The sequence below is a fragment of the Anolis carolinensis genome, chromosome 4 (assembly GCF_035594765.1).
Source record: "Anolis carolinensis isolate JA03-04 chromosome 4, rAnoCar3.1.pri, whole genome shotgun sequence".
Taxonomy (NCBI): Eukaryota; Metazoa; Chordata; class Lepidosauria; order Squamata; family Dactyloidae; genus Anolis; species Anolis carolinensis.
Genome location: NC_085844.1, coordinates 104,838,103 through 104,861,780, shown reverse-complemented (window position 1 = coordinate 104,861,780; position 23,678 = coordinate 104,838,103). Strand labels below are relative to the sequence as shown.

At 44.8% G+C, this 23,678-nt stretch overlaps 1 protein-coding gene across 3 annotated transcripts in view; it reads left to right on the top strand.

The window, feature by feature from the left end:
- cdh18 (cadherin 18) overlaps positions 1 to 23,678 on the top strand; it is an 854,880-nt gene that overhangs the window by 437,829 nt on the left and 393,373 nt on the right. The window contains exon 1 of one of the 3 annotated variants that reach the window (XM_008114218.2): positions 4,597 to 5,522. The exons of the other annotated variants lie outside the window; for them this stretch is intronic. The gene's annotated coding sequence lies outside the window, so the exon portion shown is untranslated. Of the gene's footprint in view, positions 1 to 4,596; positions 5,523 to 23,678 lie in introns of those variants that run through there. 3 annotated transcript variants of the gene reach the window in all.

The window sequence follows — 23,678 nt, the reverse complement described above, 5'->3', positions numbered from 1 at the left end:
AGACAAAAAATACACTCAAGCCAGGACGCAACTATAGAATCACAGAATCATAGGATGAGAATAGTAGAGTTGGAAGAGACCTCATAGGCCATCCAGTCTAACCCCCTGCCAAGAAACAGAAAATCGCATTCAAAGCACCCCCGACAGATGGCCATCCAGCCTCTGTTTAAAAGCCTCCAAAGAAGGAGCCTCCAACACAGTCCGGGGGAGAGAGTTCCACTGCCGAACAACTCTCACAGTGAGGAAGTTCTTACTGATGTTCAGGTGGAATCTCCTATCCTGTAGTTTGAAGCCATTGTTCCGCGTCCTAGTCTGCAGGGCAGCAGAAAACAAGCTTGCTCCCTCCTCCCTATGACTTCCCCTCACATATTTGTACATGGCTATCATGTCTCCTCTCAGCCTTCTCTTCTGCAGGCTAAACATACCCAGTTCTTTAAGCCGCTCCTCATAGGGCTTGTTCTCCAGACCCTTGATCATTTTAGTTGCCCTCCTCTGGACGCTTTCCAGCTTGTCAACATCTCCCTTCAATTGCAGTGCCCAGAATTGGACACAGTATTCCAGGTGTGGTCTGACCAAGGCAGAATAGAGGGGGAGCATGACTTCCCTGGATCTAGACGCTATACCCCTATTTATGCAGGCCAGAATCTTGTTGGCTTTTTTAGCAGCTGCATCACATTGTTGGCTCATGTTTAACTTGTTGTCCACGAGGACTCCAAGATCTTTTCCACATGTACTGCTGTCGAGTCCCCCATTCTGTATTTTGCATTCCATTTTTTTCTGCCGAAGTGGAGTATCTTGCATTTGTCCCTATTGAACTTCATTTGTTAGTTTTGGCCCATCTCTCTAGTCTGTCAAGATCATTTTGAATTCTGCTCCTGTATTCTGGAGTGTTAGCTATCCCTCCCAGTTTGGTGTCATCTGCAAACTTGATGATTGTGCCTTCTAACCCTTCGTCTAAGTCGTTAATAAAGATATTGAACAGAACCGGGCCCAGGACGGAGCCCTGCGGCACTCCACTCCTCACTTCTTTCCAAAATGAAGAAGATGCATTGGTGAGCACCCTTTGGGTTCGTTCGCTTAGCCAATTACAGATCCACATAACTGTAGTTTTATCTAGCCCACATTTTACTAGTTTGTTTGCCAGAAGGTTGTGGGGGACTTTGTCGAAGGCCTTACTGAAATCCAGGTACGCTACATCCACAGCGTTTCCTGTATCGACCCAGCTCGTAAAAAGAGATCTGATTAGTCTGGCATGACTTCTTTTTGCTAAATCCGTGTTGGCTATTAGCAATGACCACATTTGTTTCTCAATGTTTGCAGACCACTTCCTTAATGATCTTTTCCAGAATCTTGCCTGGTATCAACGTGAGGCTGACCGGACGGTAATTGTTTGGGTTGTTTTTCCCCCCCCTTCTTGAAGATAGGGACCACATTCACCCTCCTCCAATCTGCTGGGATTTCTCCTGTTCTCCAAGAACTCTCAAAGATAATTGTCAGTGGTTCTGAAATAACCTCAGCTAGTTCCTTCAATACTCTTGGATGTAGCTGATCTGGCCCTGGGGACTTGAATTCGTTTAGAGAGGCCAGGTGTTCCTGGGCAACTTGTTTCCCTATTTGGGGTTGGATTTCCCCAAATCCTTCGTCCATTTCATGTTGCTGAGGTTGAAGATGGCTTTCTTTTTGTGAGAAGACCGAGGCAAAGAAGGCATTCAATAGTTCTGCCTTTTCCCTGTCCCTTGTCACCATTACCTTGTCACCTTGTCACCATAGGGAAAGAGGACTGTGATAATCTGTCACGTGGTCCCATTATGGATGGGAAAATTTGATGGTTGAACCCTTACTGTTATGGCCTCCTGGTAGAGCCGAAGAAGCCAATTTGGCCGAAGTAAAATGGCTAAAACAGATCAGTGTACAAGTCTAACAGGCATGTATAAATATGTGAAAGGGTGTCATAAGAGAGAGCAGGCTTGTTTTCTGTTGCCCTTGAAACTAGGACTAGGAGCAGTGGGCTCAAATTACAGGAAAGGAGATTCAACCTGAACATTAGAAAGAACTTCCTGACTGGAGGAGCTGTTCAGCAGAAGCTCCTTCCTTGGAAACTTTTAAGCAGAGGCTGGATGACCATCTTTCAGGGATACTTTGATTGTGCTTTTCCTGCATGGCAGGGGGTTGGACTAGATGGCCCATGTGGTCTCTTCTAACTCTATGATTCTATGGAACATGGGGGCAGCCAAAAACTAGACATCGAAAATGAATTGCACACCCCTGTTAGCAGTTTCTATGTCCATGAAGATATGTTTCAGGTCTGAGGCAGCATCAAAGTAGCTGTCCAAGGTGCTGAAACCATTGGGAGGAATAGTGCTCACAGCATCTCTTCTGCCTGCTTAAAAAGATGAATTAAAACCTGAAAGAGTTCAAGGTTCCACACACTTGGGGCAACAATCTGCTGTTGAGGTTTGTTTGTATGGTTTTCCCTGAGCAACTTTTCAAATATAAACCAAGTTAAAGTCGACCAAAAATGTGTATACTTTGGAAATGGACTCCAAAGCAGCAGGGTCAGATTTGTTAGAAATTTGACTTTCAGTTATGTTTTTTTTGTATTGTCACAGTGGATTTTCCCTTCGGTTACAAAACAACCTGGATGGTGTGTTGTCAAACATTTTCATGGCTGGAATCACTGGCTTGCTGTGAGTTTTCTGAGCTGTATGGCCATGTTCCAGAAGCATTCTCTCCTGACATTTCACCCACATCTATGGTAGGCATCCTCAGAGGTTGTGCGGTGTTGGAAACTGGGAAAGTGGGGTTTATATATCTGTGGAATGTCCACTGTGGGAGAAAGAACTCTTATCTGCCTGAGGAAAGTGTGAATGTTAGCCAGCTCGATTAACATTGACATCTCCCAACAAGGGATTGCCCCAGACAGGAAACAGAGGCTTTGAAGCTGCTATTCAATGCTAATCAACTCCAACATTCACACTTGCTCAAACAGACAAGAGTTCTTTCTCCCACCCTGAACATTCCACAGATATATAGACCCAACTTGCCTATTTTCCAACACCTCATAACCTCTGAGGATGCCTGCCATAGATGTGGGGGAAACGTCAGGAGAGAATGCTTCTGGAACATGGCCATAGTAAAAGTAAAGGTTTTCCCCTGACATTATATGTAGTTGTGTCTGACTCTGGGGGTTGGTGCTTCCCAATGGAGCAGTACCTATTGATCTATTCACATTTGCATGTTTTTGAACTGCTAGGTTGGCAGAAGCTGGGGCTAACAGTGGGAACTTACTCCGCTGAGAGAATGCTTTTGGAATAGGGTCATAGGGTAAAGGTAAAGGTTTTTCCCAGACATTAAGTCTAGTCGTGTCTGGTTCTGGGGGTTGGTGCTTATCTCCATTTCTAAGCTGAAGTGCTGGTGTTTTCTGGAGACACCTCCAAGGTCATGTGGCCAGGATGACTGCATGGAGCGCCGTTACCTTCCCAATGGAGCAGTACCTATTGATCTACTCACATTTGCATGTTTTTGAACTGCTAAGTTGGCAGAAGCTGGAGCTAACAGTGGGAACTTACCGCCCTGAGAGAATGCTTTTGGAATATGGCCATAGGGTAAAGGTAAAGGTTTTTCCCAGACATTAACTCTAGTTGTGTCCAGTTCTGGGGGTTGGTGCTCATTTATTTATTTACAGTATTTATATTCTGCCCTTCTCACCCCGAAGGGGACTCAGGGCGGATCACATTACACATATAAGGCAAACATTCAATGCCTTAACATAGAACAAAGACAGAGACAAGCGCAGGCTCCGAGCTGGCCTTGAACTCATGACCTCCTGGTCAGAGTGATTTGTTGCAGCTGGCTGCAGCTGGCTGCTTACCAGCCTGTGCCACAGCCCGGGCCTCCATTTCTAAGCTGAAGAGCTGGTGTTTTCCGGAGACACCTCCAAGGTCATGTGGCCAGCATGACTGCATGGAGCGCCGTTACCTTCCCGCCGGAGCAGTACCAATTGATCTACGCACATTTGCATGTTTTCAAACTGCTAGGTTGGCAGATGCTGGGGCTAACAGCGGGAACTCACCCTGCTCCCCGGATTCCTTTCAGTCAGCAAGTTCAGCGGTTTAACCAACTGTACCACTGAGGGCTCCAATATGGACATACAGCCCGGAAAACTCACAGCAAGCTGGAGGGTGTTGGTGATGGCACAGAATGAGGCACTGCCTGGGTCAGCCACATTTCAGGGAGCCCCGGTGGCGAAGTGCGTTAAAGCACTGAGCTGGAGACCGAAAGGTCCCAGGTTCAAACCCCGCTGCTAGCTCCAGCTCCTGCCAACGTAGCAGTTGGAAAACATGCCAACGTGAGTAGATCAATAGGTACCGCTCGAAGTGCGTTAAAGCACTGAGCTGGAGACCGAAAGGTCCCAGGTTCAAACCCCGCTGCTAGCTCCAGCTCCTGCCAACCTAGCAGTTGGAAAACATGCCAACGTGAGTAGATCAATAGGTACCGCTCCGGCGGGAAGGTAACGGCGCTCCATGCAGTCATGCCGGCCACATGACCTTGGAGATGTCTATGGACAATGCCGGCTCTTCGGCTTAGAAATGGAGATGAGCACCAACCCCCAGAGTCAGTCACGACTGGACTTAACGTCAGGGGAAACCAGCCACATTTCCCCTGCCAAACAGCAATACAGTAGAGTCTCACTTATCCAACATTCTGGATTATCCAACGCATTTTTGTAGTCAATGTTTTCAATACATTGTGATATTTTGGTGCTATATTCGTAAATACAGTAATTACGACGTAGCATTACTGCCTATTGAACTACTTTTTCTGTCAAATTTGTTGTATAGCATGATGTTTTGGTGCTTAATTTCTAAAATCATAACCTAATTTGATGTCTAATAGGCTTCTCCTTAATCTCTCCTTATTATCCAACATATTCACTTATCCAACGTTCTGATGGCCCGTTTATGTTGGATAAGTGAGACTCTACTGTATATTCTTTGCTCTGGGTTGTTGTATGTCTTTCGGGCTGTGTGGCCATGTTCCAGAAGTATTCTCTCCTGACGTTTCGCCCACATCTATGGCAGGCATCCTCAGAGGTTGTGAGGTATTCTTTGCTCTCTTTGAGGCTGTGCTTCCTTTCCTTCCGGGCTCAATCCGCTTCTCCTTTAAAGGCCAAGGAAGGTGCCAAGGGCTGAGCTGGAGCGACGCCTCGAAAACCTGGGGTCGAAAAGGGATGCCGAGGAGGCGGATCCTCGGCTGATAGACAGCGCCGGCAGCCAATCGGCGCCGCTTCTGGGGAAGCTGCGGAAAGCCGAGCTGAGCCGCTGAGCCGGGCGCTTTGGCCAGAGCCGGGAGCTGGAAGCCCGGCCGCTCCTCCTCGCCTTCCTTGTTCCGTCTCGGGACGGGATTCAAGTTGCCCCTTCTCCGCGCCTCCTCTGTCGCCTTTATTTTTCTTTCTCTCTGTCTTGGGGATCCTCGCCCAGCCCTTAAAGTTCCCCGCCACCAGTTAGGGCAAGTCAGCCAAGGTAAGGCTCGGAATGGAATGACCCCGTTTCTCCTCCCTCCCCACCTTTCCCCCCGCCCCACCACCCCTTGGGAGGCCCACAGTGCGCATCCTGCTGTTGCTCTTCTTCCTCCTCCCACCTGGCCGGGAGTCGGAGCCATTGAGAGAGCTTTAAACCCACCCCTCTCCCTTTGCTTCTTGCCTCCCTTTCTCCCCGTTTCCTATGGATTCTATACCATTGCTATGCGTTGCCTTCGCCCACCGATCATAAAGAGAGAGATGGAGGACGGAGGGAAAATCCCAGCACAGCATGGGTGCTGACTGAAGGAGGGCTCTGCATGCTCCTGCTCTCTCTCTCAATCTCTCTCTCATTTTCCCCCACTCCTTTCCCCCTCCCTCTCTCATCTATCTATCCGCCTCCCTCTCCTTCTCTCTTTCTCATCTATCTATCCCACCTCTCTTCTTTTCTTGCTCTCATACACATCTATCCATCTCTTTTCTATCTATCCTACTCTCTCATCTCTCTGTCTATTCCACTCTCCTCTCTCTTATACACATACATCTATCCATCTCTCCTCTATCTCTCTTTTCTATCTATTCTACTTCCTCTTCTCTTCTCTCATCTATCTGTCTACTCTTTCTCTCTCACACACACATCTCTCCTCTATCTCTCTCTTTTCTATCTATCCTATTTTCTCTTCTCTCTCTCTTTCCTCTGTCTATTCCACTCTTATCTACTCTCCCTCTCTCACACGTCTATTCATCTTTGCTCTTTTTATCTATCTCTCCTGCTTTCTCTTCTCTCTTTTACACACACACATCTAGCCATCTCTCTCTCCTCTCTTATCTGTCTATTTCTCCTAGTCTCTTCTCTCACACACATCTATTCATCTCTCTATTTCTCCTATTCCCTTTCTCACACACATCTATCCATCTCTCTATTTCTCCTATTCCCTTTCTCTCACACACATCTATCCATCTCTCCTTTCTATCCATTTCTCTATTTCTCCTATTCTCTCTTTCTCTCACACACATCTATCCATCTCTCCTTTCTATCCATTTCTCTATTTCTCCTATTCTCTCTTTCTCTCATACACATCTATCCATCTCTTTTCTATCTATCCTACTCTCTCATCTCTCTGTCTATTCCACTCTTCTCTCTCTTATACACATACATCTATCCATCTCTCCTCTATCTCTCTTTTCTATCTATTCTACTTCTCTTCTCTCATCTGTCTACTCTTTCTCTCTCGCACACACATCTCTCCTCTATCTCTCTTTTCTATCTATCCTATTTTCTCTTCTCTCTCTCTCTTTCCTCTATCTGTCTATTCCACTCTATCTACTCTCCCTCTCTCACACATCTATTCATCTCTCACTCTTTGCTAGTCTCTCTTTTCTCACACACATCTATCCATCTCTCTTTTCTATCCATCTCTCTATTTCTCCTATTCTCTCTTTCTCTCTCACACACATCTATCCATCTCTCTCTTTTCTATCCATCTCTCTATTTCTCCTATTCTCTCTCACACATCTATCCATCACTCTCTCCTTTCTATCCATCTCTCTATTTCTCCTACTCTCTCTTCTCTCTTTATCTCTCCTTTCTCTTTTCTATCTCATCTCTCTCTTTTATCCATCTCTCTATCTCTCCTACTCTCTCTTCTCTCACACACATCTATCCATCTCTCTCTCTCTTCTATCCATCTCTATTTCTCCTATTCTCTCTTTCTCTCACACACATCTATCCATCTCTCTCTCTTTTCTATCCATCTCTCTATTTCTCCTATTCTCTCTCACACATCTATCCATATCTCTCTTTTCTATCCATCTCTCTATTTCTCCTACTTTCTCTTTATCTCACACACATCTATTCATCTCTCCTTTCTATCCATCTCTCTATTTCTCCTACTTTTTCTTTCACACACACATCTATCCATCTCTCTCTCTCTTCTATCCATCTCTATTTCTCCTACTCTCTCTTCTCTCTTTATCTCTCCTCTTTTCTGTCTCATCTCTCTCCTCTCTTTTCTATCCATCTCTCTATCTCTCCTGCTCTCTTCTCTCTCACACATCTATCCATCTCTCTACTCTCTCTTCTTTCTATCTCTTCTACTCTTCTCTCTCTCATCCATCTTTCTTTTCCACTCTAGTCTTCTGTCTCTCATCTATTTGTTTATCTCTCTCTCTCTCTCATCTGTATCTATCCAACTCTCTCTTATCTCTTTATCTCTCTTTTCTATCCATCTCTCTATCTCTCCTACTCTCTTTCTCTCACACATCTATCCATCTCTCTCCTCTTTCTTTTCTTTCTATCTCTTCTACTCTCTTCTCTCTCTCATCCATCTTTCTTTTCCACTCTAATCTTCTGTCTGTCATCTATTTGTTTATCTCTCTCTCATATGTATCTATCCCATTCTCTCTTATCTCTCTCTGTATATATCTATTCCACTCTCTTGTCACTCTCTTATCTATCCACCCCTCTATCTTACTCTCTCCCCATCTCTTTTTTTATCAATCTGCATCCTTCTATCTCACTCACTCCTTCCCACCCCCCCTCTTTCTCTCCTTTCTCTTCTATTTATTTAGCTATCTATTGATCCTTCCTTCTCTCTCTCTCCAGTCCTGCCACCATTCAACCCCCAGATCGGGAAGAGCAATGTTCCCCATGGATGGGTGGAGGGAGACTTTATATCCTCCTAGAGATAAGCACGTAGGGATTGCACACTTCTCTGTGCCTTGTTGAACCCCATGGACTGGCAAGATGTTTGCTCCCTTTATCCAGCCAGCCTTCTCTCCTCACCCCCTTCTCTTGCTTTGCTTGCTGAAACCTTACCTGCTATTCATCTCTTTCCACCCACTCCACTCTTCCGCTTTCTCCAGTTGTTCAAAATGCAGTCAAGGCTTGAGAGCAGCTCCAGGCTGGGAAGGAGAGAAGGCAAAAACTTTCTCTGCTCTGTCTCCTCTTTTCTTTGGAGTGAAGGGCCCTGGAGTGGCTATAGGATACACTCACCAGCCTGCCTTGTTGGTTGATTTGCTTGTTTTCTTTCACCCAGTGCTATTAGTATGGTTGTTATTATTGTGTTGCTGTGAGTTTTCCAGGCTGTATGACCATGTTCCAGAAACATTCTCATAGAATCATAGAATAGTAGAGTTGGAAGAGACCTCATGGGCCATTCAGTCCAACCCCCCCCTCACCCCCGCTAAGAAGCAGGAAATCGCATTCAAAGCACCCCCGACATATGGCCATACAGCCTCTGCTTAAAAGCCTCCAAAGAGGCCTTTCCTGATGTTTAGCTGAAATCTATGGCGGGCATCCTCAGAGGTGTGACATCTGTTAGATACTAGATAAGGGAGGAAAGTCCAAGTTGGGAGAAAGAACTTTCAAGTGTGAATGCTGCAATTGTTCGCCTTGATTAGCATTCAATGGCCTTGCAGATTCAAAGCCTGGCTTTTTCCTGCCTGAGGGAATCCTTTGTTGGGAGGTGTTAGCTGGCCCTGATTGTTTCCTGTCTGGAATTACCCTGTTTTCAGAGTGTTGTTATTTATTTACTGTCCTGATTTTAGAGTTTTTTAAAATACTGGTGGCCAGATTTTGTTCATTTTCATGGTTTCTTCCTTTCTGCCGTCAGGCTGGAAGTAGCCAGGCTTTCAATCTGCAAGACCATTAAATGCTAATCAAGGTGATCAATTGCAGCATTCACACTTGCCTCCAACAGACAAGAGTTCTTTCTTCCAACCTGGACTTTCCACAGATATATAAACCCCACTTACCTAGTTTTCAACAAACCTCACATTTTCTGAGGATGTCTGCCATAGATGTGGACGAAAGGTCAGGAGAGAATGCTTCTGGAACATGGCCATACTGCCCAAAAAACTTGCAGCAGCCCAGTGATTCTGGCCATGAAACCCTTCGACAACACACTGTTGTTATTAACGATAATAATTACCTCACTTTCCTCTCTTAAACGAGACATAAAGAAAGAAGGGTAGAAAGAAAGGTATGAAGAAGTCATATAAGGTGCATGTACTCTGTAGAATGGGTGCAGTTTGACACTGCATTGCCATGGCTCCGTACTATGAAATCCTGGGAATTGTAGTTTGACAAGATCTTTAGCCTTCTCTGCCAAAGAGGGCCTGTGCCGCACCAAACTACACATCCTTAGAAACCATAGCCGTTCAAGTGGCATTACATGGCATTCATTTGACAGTATAGATGCATCTCTAGGGAAATATTTTGGGATGAAACTGGAAGAGGGAAAGGAAAGGACAGGAAGTCAAGGGGGTGAAGGAATGCTTTGCCTTGGAAACATGGTCTCCTTGTATAGCTGTAAGTACGTGGGTGGAAATCCTGGCCTGCAAAAATAACAAGACTGTACAAACAGCAGTGCGTTGCTGAGTGGCAGATCTTCGGAAAGCATATTCCTATTATTCTTGATTTGACTCCACGTGGAAGCTTTTGAATTAGGATCTGCACTCTAAATGTTACCAAAGCCAAGATACAAATGCTCACCATTTACCGAGAAGCAAAAATATTTTAAGACGTCATACTCCCTCCTCTGTGCTACTAATGGCTAACATAAGCAAATAAAACAGCAATAGTGCTTCATCTCCTTGTTTTGAAAATAAGGCAAGGAATAAGCTTTTCCTAGTCTGGATGCATTCCAGTTAAAGGTAAATATCTAAGTCCCATTTAACACTTTGACCCCTGAAATCAGTTAAAGTTAATAGGGTTTAACTTTAGTTGACTGTCCATAGCATTGCTTGTTGTTTGTCAAGTGTTCTCTGCTATATGTATAACTTCATCCTCAGCACCGCCACCATCATTACATTATCACAGTTTGATTATATTTAGAGTCAATAAGTGATCTGGATGCTGTTGAGTGGTGTGAATTCGACTGAATTGGCACTTCATTGATTTTTTTCTAAGGCGGCCTGAATACAGATTTAGCAACACAACCACAAATCTCCCTAGCCTCTTAGCATCTGGCAGTATGTTACAATAATCCATTTAGAGGTGTGGGTTTTTTAAAGGAGGATTCGAGAAGATAATTCTACTTACTCCACTTGAAATGTAGAAGATATTTGCACCCATGATACGGTATCCAGGAATAATGTCTGAATATAGTCTTTCTAGAAACATTGGTAACTCTGATATATCCCAGGGCGCTTCTACACTGCAGAGTTAATGCAGTTTTACACCACTTTAACTGTTGCAACTCAATGCAATGGAATCATGGGAGCTGTAGCTTTGCAAAGTCTTGAGCCCCTGATGGTGCAGCGGGTTAAATTGTTGAGCAGCTGAACTTGCTGACCAAAAGGTTGGTGGTTCGAATCTGGGGAGTGGGATGAGCGGCCATTATTAGCCCCAGCTTCTGCCAACCTAGCAGTTCAAAAACATGCAAATGCGAGTTGATCAATAGGTGGCTGGAAGGTAACGGCGCTCCTTGCAGTCATGCCAGCAACATGACCTTAGAGGTGTCTATGGACAATGCCGGCTCTTTGGCTTAGAAATGGAGATGAGCACCAACCCCCAGAGTCGGACATGACTTGACTTAACTTCAACACTAGATTTGGTTTTCTTGGGCAGAGAAAGCTGAAGTCTTTGTAAACTAAAGCTCCCGGGAGTCCATTGCATTGAGTCATAGCAACTGAATTGGGTTTTTATCATCTCAGAAGCTAATTGAAAACATACTGCAAGTCACGTCTGGTGTGAGATAATTGGCCGTCTATAGAGACGTTGCCCAGGGGATGCCTTGATATGTTAGCTGGGAAGCTTTTCTCATGTCTCCACAAGCTAGAGCTGACAGATGGAAGCTCGCCCCATCTTGCAGATTTGAAACCTTCAGGTCAGCAACCCAACCTTCAGGTCAGCATTTCAGCCAGCACAAAGGTTTAACCCATTGCACCACCGTGGCTCAATGGTGTCAAACTACATTCATTCTACAGCTGTAAAGTGCATTGTTAAGATGATGCTAAAGCAGTGGTTCTCAACCTGGAATGCCCAGCTGTTTTTGGCCTTCAACTCCCAGAAGTCTTAACATATGGTAAACTGGCTGGGATTTCTGGGAGTTGTAGGCCAAAAACATCTGGGGACCCTAGGTTGAGAACCACTGTGCTAAAGGAAACGTTCAACTTCTTACACCCCTGCAGGCATTAGGGTATGCTACAAATCTCAAATGTTCTGTTTTTCTTTTATCACTCATTAAGCCTGCAGTTGTATCCATTCATCTGAACTAATCCCAATGAATGCAATTCAGTGGGAGACTTGTGAGCATTTGGGGCACTTAGAGTGCATCTATATTGTACAATTAATCTAGTTTGACACCATTTTAACGATAGAACTTCCATGGCCCAGTTCTATCGAATCACAAGAGTTGTCATTTTACAAGGGTGTTAAGCCTTTTTAACAAATAGTGTCGGTCCTTTCCAAAACTACAACTCCCTGGATTCGATAGCATTGAGCCATTGGAAGTTCAAGTGGTGTCAAATCTAATTAATTCTATGGTAAACAAACATGCATCTTGAAGTCATGTAAAAATAGAACAACTGCCAATTATTTATTTCTGGAATGTACTGTATATACTCGAGTATAAGCCTAGTTTTTCAGCCCTTTTTTTAAGACTGAAAAAGCCCCCCTCGGCTTATACTCGGGTGAGGGTCCCGATTGGCTTATATTTGGGTCAGCTTATACTCGAGAATATATGGTACATTTATTATTTTTCTCTATTAGTATTGGCATTATTACATTTACTATTATTGTTGCTACTATTACATTTATTTTACTCTATTTTTATTATTAATACATTTATTATTTCACTCTGATCTTATTATTATTATATTTATTATTTTCCTGGATTTATTACTACATGTATTATTTTCCTGTATTTATTATTATTATTATTATTATTATTATTATTATTATTATTATTATTATTATTACATGTATTCTTTGACTCTATTATTATTAAAAGGATACATAAGCACGTTTACATTGAAGAAGATGAGAATAATGACTTAATCAGAGTTGGACAATCTTATCTTAAATTAGAGCTTTATGTAAATATTCAAAAATATTTAACTTACTGATGGTTCAATTAATGTAATTTTATTGGTACAGTAGAGTCTCACTTATCCAAGCTTCGCTTATCCAAGGTTCTAGATTATCCAATGCATTTTTGTAGTCAATGTTTTAAATATATTGTGATATTTTGGTGCTAAATTCGTAAATACAGTAATTACAACATAACATTACTGCGTATTGAACTACTTTTTCTGTCCAATTTGTTGTATAACATGATGTTTTGGTGATTAATTTGTAAAATCGTAACCTAATTTGATGTTAAATAGGCTTTTCCTTAATCCCTCCTTATAATCCAAGATATTCACTTATCCAAGCTTCTGCTGGCCCATTTAGCTTGGATAAATGAGACTCTACTGTCAGAACCCTGCTACTAGAGCCTGGATGTGGCTCTGAGTTTCAGGGTCACTGACATTGATAAGACACCTGCGTCCCAGGACTCGGAGGAGAAACGGCTGATGGACTTGGCGGGGAATTTGCGCGGGGTTTTACTGAGCGGGAAGAGACTGTTCAAATGAGGGGGAGGGTATATAAAGGAGGGTTGGCCGGAGCCTCCCATTCTTGGCTTTTCTGATGTTCATGTTTCCTACAGTAAAAGTTCCTGGTGATACCACAAAGAGTCTCGTGTGTTCATTCAGGAGCGGCTGTGGTGAGCTGACACTAAGCCAAGAAATCGGACACCATCCCGCTGTAGCGGTGAGGTGTAACATGCAAGTGGAGGATGAAGAGCTCTTGGGCGCCGGAGGAGGAAGGTCGGAAAGGGCCACTCCCGAGACGGACGCTGAGTTCCACCAGCTGGCGGCCCTGGCGTCATCCACCGCTTATGCCCAGCCAAATGGGGTAACCCAGAGGCGCGGAGTGGTGCGGGGAGATAGCACCGGAGGAGAGGAAGGTTCACCTTCCCCAGGCCCGCAAAAGATGGTGTTTCTGGAGGAGAGGATGTCGGCGATGGAGACCACCCTGGCAGTGATGTCGAGGGCGATGGAGCGCCTGGCGGTTTTGGCGGAGCCGGAGCGAGGAAGGGAACTCCGGGCTAGCTCAATGTGGGACGTGAGCATGGGAAGCAGCCAGGGCTTTGCAGACCTCCCAGCACCGAAGGGAAGGGAAATGCGAAAGGAGCCCGGTGCCCGGCCCAAGATCCAAACGAGCCTGACGCGGGTGGAGGAGAGTGACGACGAAGGGGAAAAGCCTCCGAGAATCCCGGCTACGCTCCCAACTGAGACCCTGGTGCCCCTGGCGAATGCCGGGCGTGGCACAGGACAAAGGGAAGCAGCAGCGGGGCCCACTGGCCCGCAAGGGGGCTTGCGACGGGCGGAGGATTGGGGATTGCCACCACAGGGACCCCTACCGAGACGAGAGGAACTAAGGATCGAGTTTGGGGGAGAGTCCTCTGAACTGGATTTTTTCCTGACCACGGTGAGGGGCTATATGGAGGACAATGCCCACACTTTTAGAACGGAATCCAGCCGGGTACGGGCCATTGGTGCAGTGTTGAAGAGGGGAGCGGCCAGCTGGTACGTTCAACTACATGCGCGGCGCGACCCATGTCTGGGGTCACTCCGACGCTTTATGGGGGCCCTGGAGACCCGTTTCCGAGATCCACTGGAGCAGATCCGGGCGAGGGAGGAGTTGAAGACCGTCTCCCAGGGGCAGAGGTCGGTATCTGAGTATGCGGAGGAGTTCCAATGCCTCGCTGAAAAGGTGCCGGAATGGTCTGCAGTGACAAAGATAGAACTCTTCAAAGAGGGGCTCAGGCGGGAGATCCTCTCCTGGGCGGTGCATCGTGATGAGCCTGACACACTGCGCGGATGGATTCAGCTGGCGGGGCGCATCGAGACATCGCTGGCCCAGGCGAGGAGGCACCGAGGAGGGCTACAGCAGCGGCCGCAGATGAAAGAGGGGAGCCGGAAGGAGGGATCAACCCCAGCCGGGAGGAGAACGGAGCCGACAGGGAACGTGAGCACCAGCAGGAGGGGCTGCTTCGTGTGCGGCCGTTTGGGCCACAGGGCTGCCGAGTGCTGGCAGAGAAAAGGGGAAGGCGGAGGCCCGCCCAAACCAAGAGCCGTGGCAGGGAAACGCGCCGAGGAAGAACCACCGATGAGGCACCACTCGGGGGGGTTGGTAAGTCAGGACAAAGCCATGATAGTGGTCCCCATTCAGCTGGAAAGTGGCAGCAAACAAGCAACCTGCAAAGCATTTGTGGATTGTGGATGTTCCAGGAACATCATCTCCCCTGAATTAGCCGAGGGATTGGGATGCGAAAGAACGAACCTAGAATCCCCAATAGCTTTTTCGCAGTTGGACGGATCCACAGCATCGGGATCATTAGCTAAGTACAGTGCCGAAGATGTAAAGTGTAAGATAGGGAGTTGGGAAGGAAAGGTGTCATTTGTGATATCACAAATAGCCAGCTATAATGTTATACTAGGCATGCCATGGCTGGGGCAGGCCAACCCGCAAATCAACTGGGAGGATAAGAGCATGATCTTCAGGATGAAGTTGGAAGGAGGGAGCCAGGAAGTGGAAAGGGAGCCGGGGAAAAGGGGGGAGGAAGACTCTATCAGGATAGCAGAACTGGCAGATAAATTACCCCCAGAGTATCGGGATTTTGTGGACGTATTTGATGAGAAGGAAGCAGACAGTTTCCCACCGAAGCGGAGAGTTGAAGTGAAGATAGAGCTAGTCCCAGGAGCAGAGCTTCCTAAGGCAAAAATATACCCAATGTCGGCTAGGGAAAAGGAGGAACTGAGAAAATACATTGATAAAAACCTAGCGAGGGGTTTCATAGAGCCTTCAAATTCCCCTCTAGGGGCGCCTGTGTTGTTCAGGCGCAAAAAGGACCAAACGCTGAGGCTCTGCATTGACTACAGGGGCCTGAATGCAATCAGTTCTGGAAATAAATACCCCCTACCTTTAGTGAAGGACTTGATCGCCCAGTTATCGGAGGGACAGATATTCACTAAATTGGACTTAATTGAAGCGTACCATAAATTGCAGATTAAACCAGAGGACAGGTGGAAGACGGCCTTCTCCTGTGCATTCGGATTATTCAATTATCGTGTGCTCCCTTTCGGTTTGTGCGGCGGAGGCGCCGCGTTCATGCAATTAATCAACGAAGTGTTGCATCCATTGTTGTACAAGGGAGTCTTTGTTTTTTTAGATGACATATTGTTAGTATCTCGGACTAAGGAGCAACACATAGAACTAGTCAGGGAAGTCCTGCAAAAGTTGAGAGAAGCAAAACTGTATGCGAAGCTTGCCAAGTGCGAGTTCAATAAAGACCAGATAGACTTTCTGGGGTATAGGATTTCCTCCCAGGGAGTGGCGATGGACCCTGCGAAGGTAGAAGACGTGAGGGGGTGGGAAGCCCCCAAAACACGGAAGCAGCTGCAATCCTTCCTAGGGTTCGCAAACTTCTATAGAACATTTATCAAGGACTTTGCGCGCCTCACTTTGCCATTAACGGATTTGTTAAAGACTAAAGGTAGGGGAGAAACAGCCAAAGTGAAGGCCCCAGGGGCCAAACTGACCTGGACAATAGAATGCCAGGAAGCTTTCGAAGCCCTTAAAAAGCGTTTTACTGAGGAGCCTGTCCTACAGCACCCTGATATGTCTAAAGCCTTTGTATTACATTGCGATGCGTCAGACCGGGCATATGGGGCAGTTCTGCTACAGAAAGACGAGGGGGGGAACCTGAAGCCATGTGGCTATCTGTCAAAAAAGTTTAGCGATACAGAAAAAAACTGGCCGATTTGGGAGAGAGAAGCCTTAGCGATTCTAAAAGCACTAGAGTGCTGGAGACACTTCCTGGAAGGAAGTGGAACACCGTTTGAGGTGTGGACTGACCATAGAAATTTACAGTATCTAAGATCCCCTCGTAAACTATCAGCGAAGCAAATTAGATGGGCCCAATATTTCAGCCGTTTTGATTTCAGACTCAGATTCTTCCAGGGGAAACATAATATACTCGCTGACGCTCTCTCTCGGATGCCTCAGCACGGGGGAGGAATTCAGGAATCTGAAGGGAGTATTTTTCTTGATAAGCAATGGGGCCTGGCAGTACTAACTCGAGCACAAGCGGCCAAAGAAAACAAACGTACTGCCATTTCCACGGGGGGAGGAGAAATATGGGAGGAAGAGTTGAAGCGAGCGTATGGAATGGACAAATGGTTACAAACAAACAAAGAAAAGGGAGAATTGTGTGGGGATTTGGTGTTTGTAAATAAGAAATTGTATATTCCTGAATGTTTAAGACGAGAAATGTTAAGGAAGTACCATGATAACAAGGGTGCGGGTCATCTAGGCCCCACCAGGACTATTAAACTGTTGGCCAAACAATGCTGGTGGCCCGGAATGAGGAAAGACGCCAGGGGATACGTCACGCAGTGTGAATTATGTGCAGAGGGAAAAACACCACCGGGGAAGCCCCAGGGGCTATTGCAGAAGGTGGTGGAGCCCATGAGGCCATGGGAATGCGTAGCCATGGATTTTGTAGGCGAACTACCCCCCAGCAGAGGCCACAGATACATTTGGACAATATTGGACCTATTCTCAAAACAGGCACACTTTGTGGCTCTGCCAAAACTTCCTTCAGCTGAAAAACTTGCTGATTTGTATGTGAAGCATGTATATCGCCTACATGGGTGTCCCGACAAGATAATTAGTGACCGGGGAGTCCAATTTACTGCAAAATTTTGGGGAAAATTCTTACAGCTGTTAGGAGCAGAAAGGAACCTGAGCTCGGCCTTTCATCCCGCGACCAACGGGGGGGTCGAACGTACCCAACAGACACTGTGCCAATTCTTAAGGATGTACACCAATTATAGACAGGATGATTGGGCGGACCTTCTTCCGTTTGCTGAGATGGCTTTTAACGGGGCCGTACATTCGGCCACAGGTCGTGCCCCATTCGAAATAGTATACGGACAGGAGGTGGCACCTTTCCCCAGGCTACCCGAGTGGAAGGAAGGGGAGGGCCAGACCGACGAGGAATGGCCGGCCAAAATCAAGCAAGGGTGGCAAACCGTGGTAGAGGCATTGCGGGAAACACAAAAGAAGTACAAGCTCTTTGCGGATCGTAGGCGCCGAGAGGGGGACAAATTGGGCGAAGGAGATCTGGTTTGGCTGAGCACAAAAAACCTGAAATTGGGGTTCCCATCCAAGAAATTGGCTCCACGCTATATAGGGCCATTCAGGGTAGCAAAAAGAATAAACGAAGTGACCTATGAGCTGAGGCTACCAAAGGACCTAGGAAAGGTACACCCGGTATTCCATTGCAGCCTGTTAAAAAAGTATAAAGGAACTCTGGACAGCGGAGAACAATAGTTGTGTTTAATCTTTTCCTTCCAGGACGAAGGGGAGGAGGACGCCATGTCAGAACCCTGCTACTAGAGCCTGGATGTGGCTCTGAGTTTCAGGGTCACTGACATTGATAAGACACCTGCGTCCCAGGACTCGGAGGAGAAACGGCTGATGGACTTGGCGGGGAATTTGCGCGGGGTTTTACTGAGCGGGAAGAGACTGTTCAAATGAGGGGGAGGGTATATAAAGGAGGGTTGGCCGGAGCCTCCCATTCTTGGCTTTTCTGATGTTCATGTTTCCTACAGTAAAAGTTCCTGGTGATACCACAAAGAGTCTCGTGTGTTCATTCAGGAGCGGCTGTGGTGAGCTGACACTCTACTGTATCTGTTTTTTTTATTTCTGAAATTTACCACCCTTGGCTTATACTGGAGTCAATGTTCTCCCAGGTTTTTTGTGGTAAAATTAGGTGCCTCGGCTTATATTCAGGTCGGCTTATACTCTAGTATATATGGTAGTTATTTATTTACAGTATTTTAACTTGAAATACTGATAACTTCTCAAAAAGAAAATGATGTGCATGGTATAGAATAAAAGAATTTGCTGTTTTTGCATAGGTTGTGACTTCATTAAATAGCTGTGAGAAGTACATTAGGGTACTTCAGAACACATGGCTTTACAATTATAACTTGCAGTAGCCGTTAATACATGGTGATTTTCTTCTGTGTGTGTGGGCAGCGTGAGACAGTGAAAGAGAAAGTAGGAAGAATGTTCTACATTCTTAGTTGCTGTGTACATTCTCAGAAGCATTCCATAATATCTTGACAAAATCTTTAATTTTTTTGGTACATTTGACTTTTTAAAATGATCCATGGTTATGGGGGATTGGTTTTTCTTCTAGACCTTTCTAGGTGAAATATATATATATATATATATATATATATATATATATATATATATATATTAATAGATATTTGGACCTGATTACCATTTGGTTTCCCCATGAAGCAAAGTCTTGTTATGTTTTATTTTGTTTCTGGTTGTTGTTGTTGTTGTTGGTGGTGTAGTTAAAATGTTAAAATTTCTAAGTGGAATATATATATTAATAGATATTTGGACCTGGTTACCATTTGGTTTCCCCATGAAGGAAAGTCTTGTTATGTTTTATTTTGTTTCTGGTTGTTGTTGGTGGTGGTGGTGTCGTTAAAATGTTCCTAAGCAGCCTTTTGGTCCAAATACCTTCAATAATAATAATAATAATAATAATAATAATAATAATAACAACTTTATTTTTATACCCCGCCCCATCTCCCCGAAGGGACTCGGGGCGGCTTACATGGGGCCTTGCCCGATAAAACAATCAAATATCAAAACACAGCAATAAAACAGTTATCCAATAAAAACATCAATTACAGTAAAAACAATCATTAAAATCAACATAAAACATACAATATTAACACTGGAGACTAATTCATAGAACCCAGGCAACGTGCAACATGTGCCGAAATGGGCCGAAATGGGGAAGGTAATTTCACAGTTAAAATGGACAAAGTGCAATATAGCATTGGCAACACCTCAAGAATGGGGCTATTATAAAACGGGCAGATTGATCAAGACAGCTATGTGTGTTGTATGCTCACCTGTTTACTACATATGGCGACTCTCGGGTGCACCTGCCATGAGGTTTTCTTGCCGGGCTGGGCTGTGGCGCAGGCTGTCGAGCAACCAGCTGCAGCCAGCTGCAACAAATCACTCTGAACAAGAGGTCATGAGTTCGAGGCCAGCTCGGAGCCCTGTGTTTGTCTTGTCTTTCTTCTATGTTAAGGCATTGAATGTTTGCCTTATATGTGTAATGTGATCTGCCCTGAGTCCCCTTCGGGGTGAGAAGGGCGGAATATAAATACTGTAAATAAATAATAAAATAAATAATATTTGTTCAGACAGAGTTTTGTCCTTGTCTTTCTCTGAGACCGAGAGAGTGTGATTTGCCCAAGGTCATCCAGTGGCTTGTCATGGCCTTGCAAGAATTTGAACCCTGGTTTTCTGAGTCCTAATTGACTATCCTCAAGATCACAAACAATATAAAAATGACAAAAGATTTTAATAACAAATAGATGTTACATAACAATGCAGATAGCAGCAAGTTCTTGAAGCCATGAAATCAGAATACAAAGTCATGAAGAAGTACCAATTTATTTTGCATAAACCAAATACCAATTCATAGAACTAAATTGCTCAAAAGGCAACGGGTCTGGAAACCAAGCAGACCTTGAAAGAATATTCCACAGTTTGGATGTCATGTCCCAAAAGGCCTCCATTCTTTATGCAACTCAAATACCTGAAATATACACAACAGTACCTCTGATGTTGATTTAAAGATGGTGCAGAAGACAGAATAATATGGTAAGAGAGTCTGGCAGGTGAGTAAACATTTATTCTTTCTCGGCTGATCAATGCTGTAATCTAGGGCAGTGGTTCTCAACCTGTGGGTCCCCAGATGTTTTTGGCCTTCAACTCCCAGAAATCCTAACAGCTGGTAAACTGCCTGGGAATTCTGGGAGTTGCAGGTTAAAAACACCTGGGGACCCCAGGTTGAGAATCACTGGATTAGATGAGCTTGGACAAGTCACATTTTCTCACTCTCAAGGCAAGGCAATGGCAAACCCTCTGAAAATAATCTTACCAAGAAAATCCTGTGGTAGGTTCACTTTGATGTCACTATAAGTCAGCAGCAACTTGAAGCACATAACAATGAATCAAATTTCTGTTCTCTTAGTTACAATTAAATATTTAGGTTATGGGGGAATCTTACATGATTCACAATTTTGTCTCAGATCTTCATTGTTCTTTTGCAATAATCATGATTTAGCAGAAGAGATTATTAACAGGCTTGGAAAATAAAAGTCCATTTCCAAGTAGGAATTCAATTCCTAGGAAAATAAAGTCTTCTTGTCCATAAGAAAAAAAAATTCACAACTGAGCAGGGGCTGAGTGGTATGAAGAATTAGCCGTTTGGAGAGGGTGACCATAGAGTGTCATTTTCATTCCAGTGGATCTCCCGTCCAGATGAAATATTTGAATATTCAACAATTTCATCAAAGGAAGAACTTCATTTTGTAGATAGCTATAGAGGCTCTCACTGAGAATATTCCATTTAGCAGAGATGCTTTAAGGGTGCTTAAGACTGAATTGATGGATCATCTGGCAAACTAGTTGTTATAGTCTAAAGGCATGTAGATTTGGAGGGGGCAGGAGAGAGAAAATAATGGTACTGTGAATGTGTATTCCTGCATAGCAGGGGATTGGATTATTTGATGGTTCTTGTCGTCTCTTCCAACTCTATTGAAGGGGCAAAGATGCAAAAATACTCCTTTTAATCCACAGTCAAAAGCAGGAGGCCTCTTTCAGTGGAGAAGGGTGAGGAAGGACACCACAAAAGTTGGATCTTCGAACTGCAAAAAAGCTATTTTATTGCAAGCTTAGCAATAACGACAAAAAATGCATACATATATGCAATCAAAGGATTTTGTCACACCTTCAAAATGTTTGCAAGGCTTTTTATCACTTTTACAGAGAGTAGAAAACATATTCTTATTGGCTGACAAAGATCATTTACCCCATTCGTCTAATATTGGCTACGTCACAAGCATCTTAACCATCATGCAGTCCCATTGGTTTTCTTTGTTCTAACAACATGTGACTCTTTAGACAATGGTACTTTCATGTTATTGACCCTGATCACAGCACCTGCTTATCTACTTCTGTTGCAAGTATAGGTTCAAAACCTGATGTATTGTTATTCTTGAAAAGTAACTTCATTTTCTGCAACAACTTTTTTCCAAACATCAGCATTTTCTCTCAAACATAGGCCTCTCTGAAACACAGGCCTTTTGCAAATTAGGTCAAATAGCAGTCAATCAAAACATATGGGACTTACAGTCATTAGAAGTATCTCTGAAAATTATCTTTTTAAACCCATGTCTCCCTCACTATGATGCTATCATAAAGCTATGAGAGCTAGCATAGCAAAGCCGTCTGTGCACTGGACGTTATGACTCTGGAAACCCAGGTTCAAATCCCCACTCAGTTCTGGAAACCAATGGATGACCTTGGGTAAGTCAGATTATCTCAACCTCAGAGGAAGTCGATGGTAAACCTCTGAACAAATCCTACAAAACCCCCCTTGTGATCAGTTTGTCTAAGAGTTACCATAGGTCGGAAATGATTTAAAGTCATAAAGCAACAACTAAGGGTACAACCTTATGGTATACTAGCTGTACCCGGCCACATGTTGCTGTGGCCCAGTCTGGTTAGTTAAAACATCTGGGCATCCCCTGGGCTACATCCTGGGAGGGAAAGGGATGGGTTCCAGAATGCCTCTGGCATGAGCAGCGCTCTCTTTCTCTCTTAAAGGCCTGGTCCAACTTGGGCCCTCCCTCCAGGTGTCTTGGACTTCAACTCCTACCATACCTAACAGCATTAGGCCCCTTCCTATTCTTTTTCCCTTTCTTTTTCCGCTGAAGTGGCTGAGGGGAGAAAGTAAGGGGCCTGTGGCTGTTACGAATGGTGGGAGTTGAAGTCCAAAACATCTGGAGGGAGGTCCCAAGTTGGGCCAGGCCTGCTCTATAGCATAAATTAGTGCAACAGACCTGGGCCAACTTGGGCCCTCCCTCCAGGTGTTTTGGACTTCAACTCCCACCATTCCTAACAGCCAAAGGCTCTTCCTATTCTTTTTCCCTTTCTTTTTCCATTTAAGCAGCTGAAGGCCTTATCTCTCCATTGGGAGAGGCCTTAGTGAGGGAAAAAAGATTTGAGGAATCTGTTCTCCTTGTACTGTGTGTTCTCGCCCACACCAGTTGCTAAAGGGTGGGGACTGCTTGGCTGTTGCTTGTGCCATTGCTAAGGGGAGGGCCATCTGTTATGACGGTTGCTAAGGGAGGAGGGGAGTGCTTGGCCATTGCTAAGGGGAGGAGCCGTCTGTTAGGATGGTAGCTAAGGGTGGAGATGACTGATTGGCCGTTGCTTTGGGGTTTGTTTTAACCTTTTTCAGGTGGGTTAGGTTTGTGAGAGTAGGCTTAAAACACTCACCAGGTCAAATGCTATAGCCTCGGTGGAATAGTTTGGGAGATACGATGTCCCTAACAGATGGACATTACATTTTTACTTACCGTATATACTCGAAGATAAGCTGAGTTTTTCAGCCCTTATTTATGAGCTGAAAAAGCCTCCCCCGGCTTATATTCGGGTCAAGGTCAAGCCAGCAGCAGAGCCTGGAGGCCACAGTATGTTTTCTTTTCCAAAACCTCCCTCCTCTGCTTCTCCTCCCAGGCTGGTTATCTTATATTTTTTTGAGAGAGAGACAGAGAAGAAGCGAATGTTTTCAAAAGCGAAAGGAGAGTGTGAGAGAAACCCTTGCAAGCCAGATTGCTTGGGCAGAAGGGGAAGGAAAAAAAAAAAGATATTCTTGCAAATTTGCACAATTCATTGCTATTACTACTACTACTATTGCAAGAACATTTGAGTCCAAAGGGAGGGAAGGGGGGAAAAGAGAGCAAAAGAAGGTCTGTATTTCTTTTTATTCCTAAGGAAACAAAAATGAAGTGGGCTTTTTTGGGAAGGGGAAGAGAAGTTTTAAAAAGCCTTTTCTGACTACTTTTAGAGTTTGAAAAAGGGAGAAAGAAAAGAGGTGGGAAAGGGCAGGAGAAAAGAGGACAAAGTTGTTTTTAGGGGGGCTTTGCTTGTATTTCTTCCTTGAGTAAATGCATGCCCCAAAGCTTCTAAATATTTATATAGATGTTC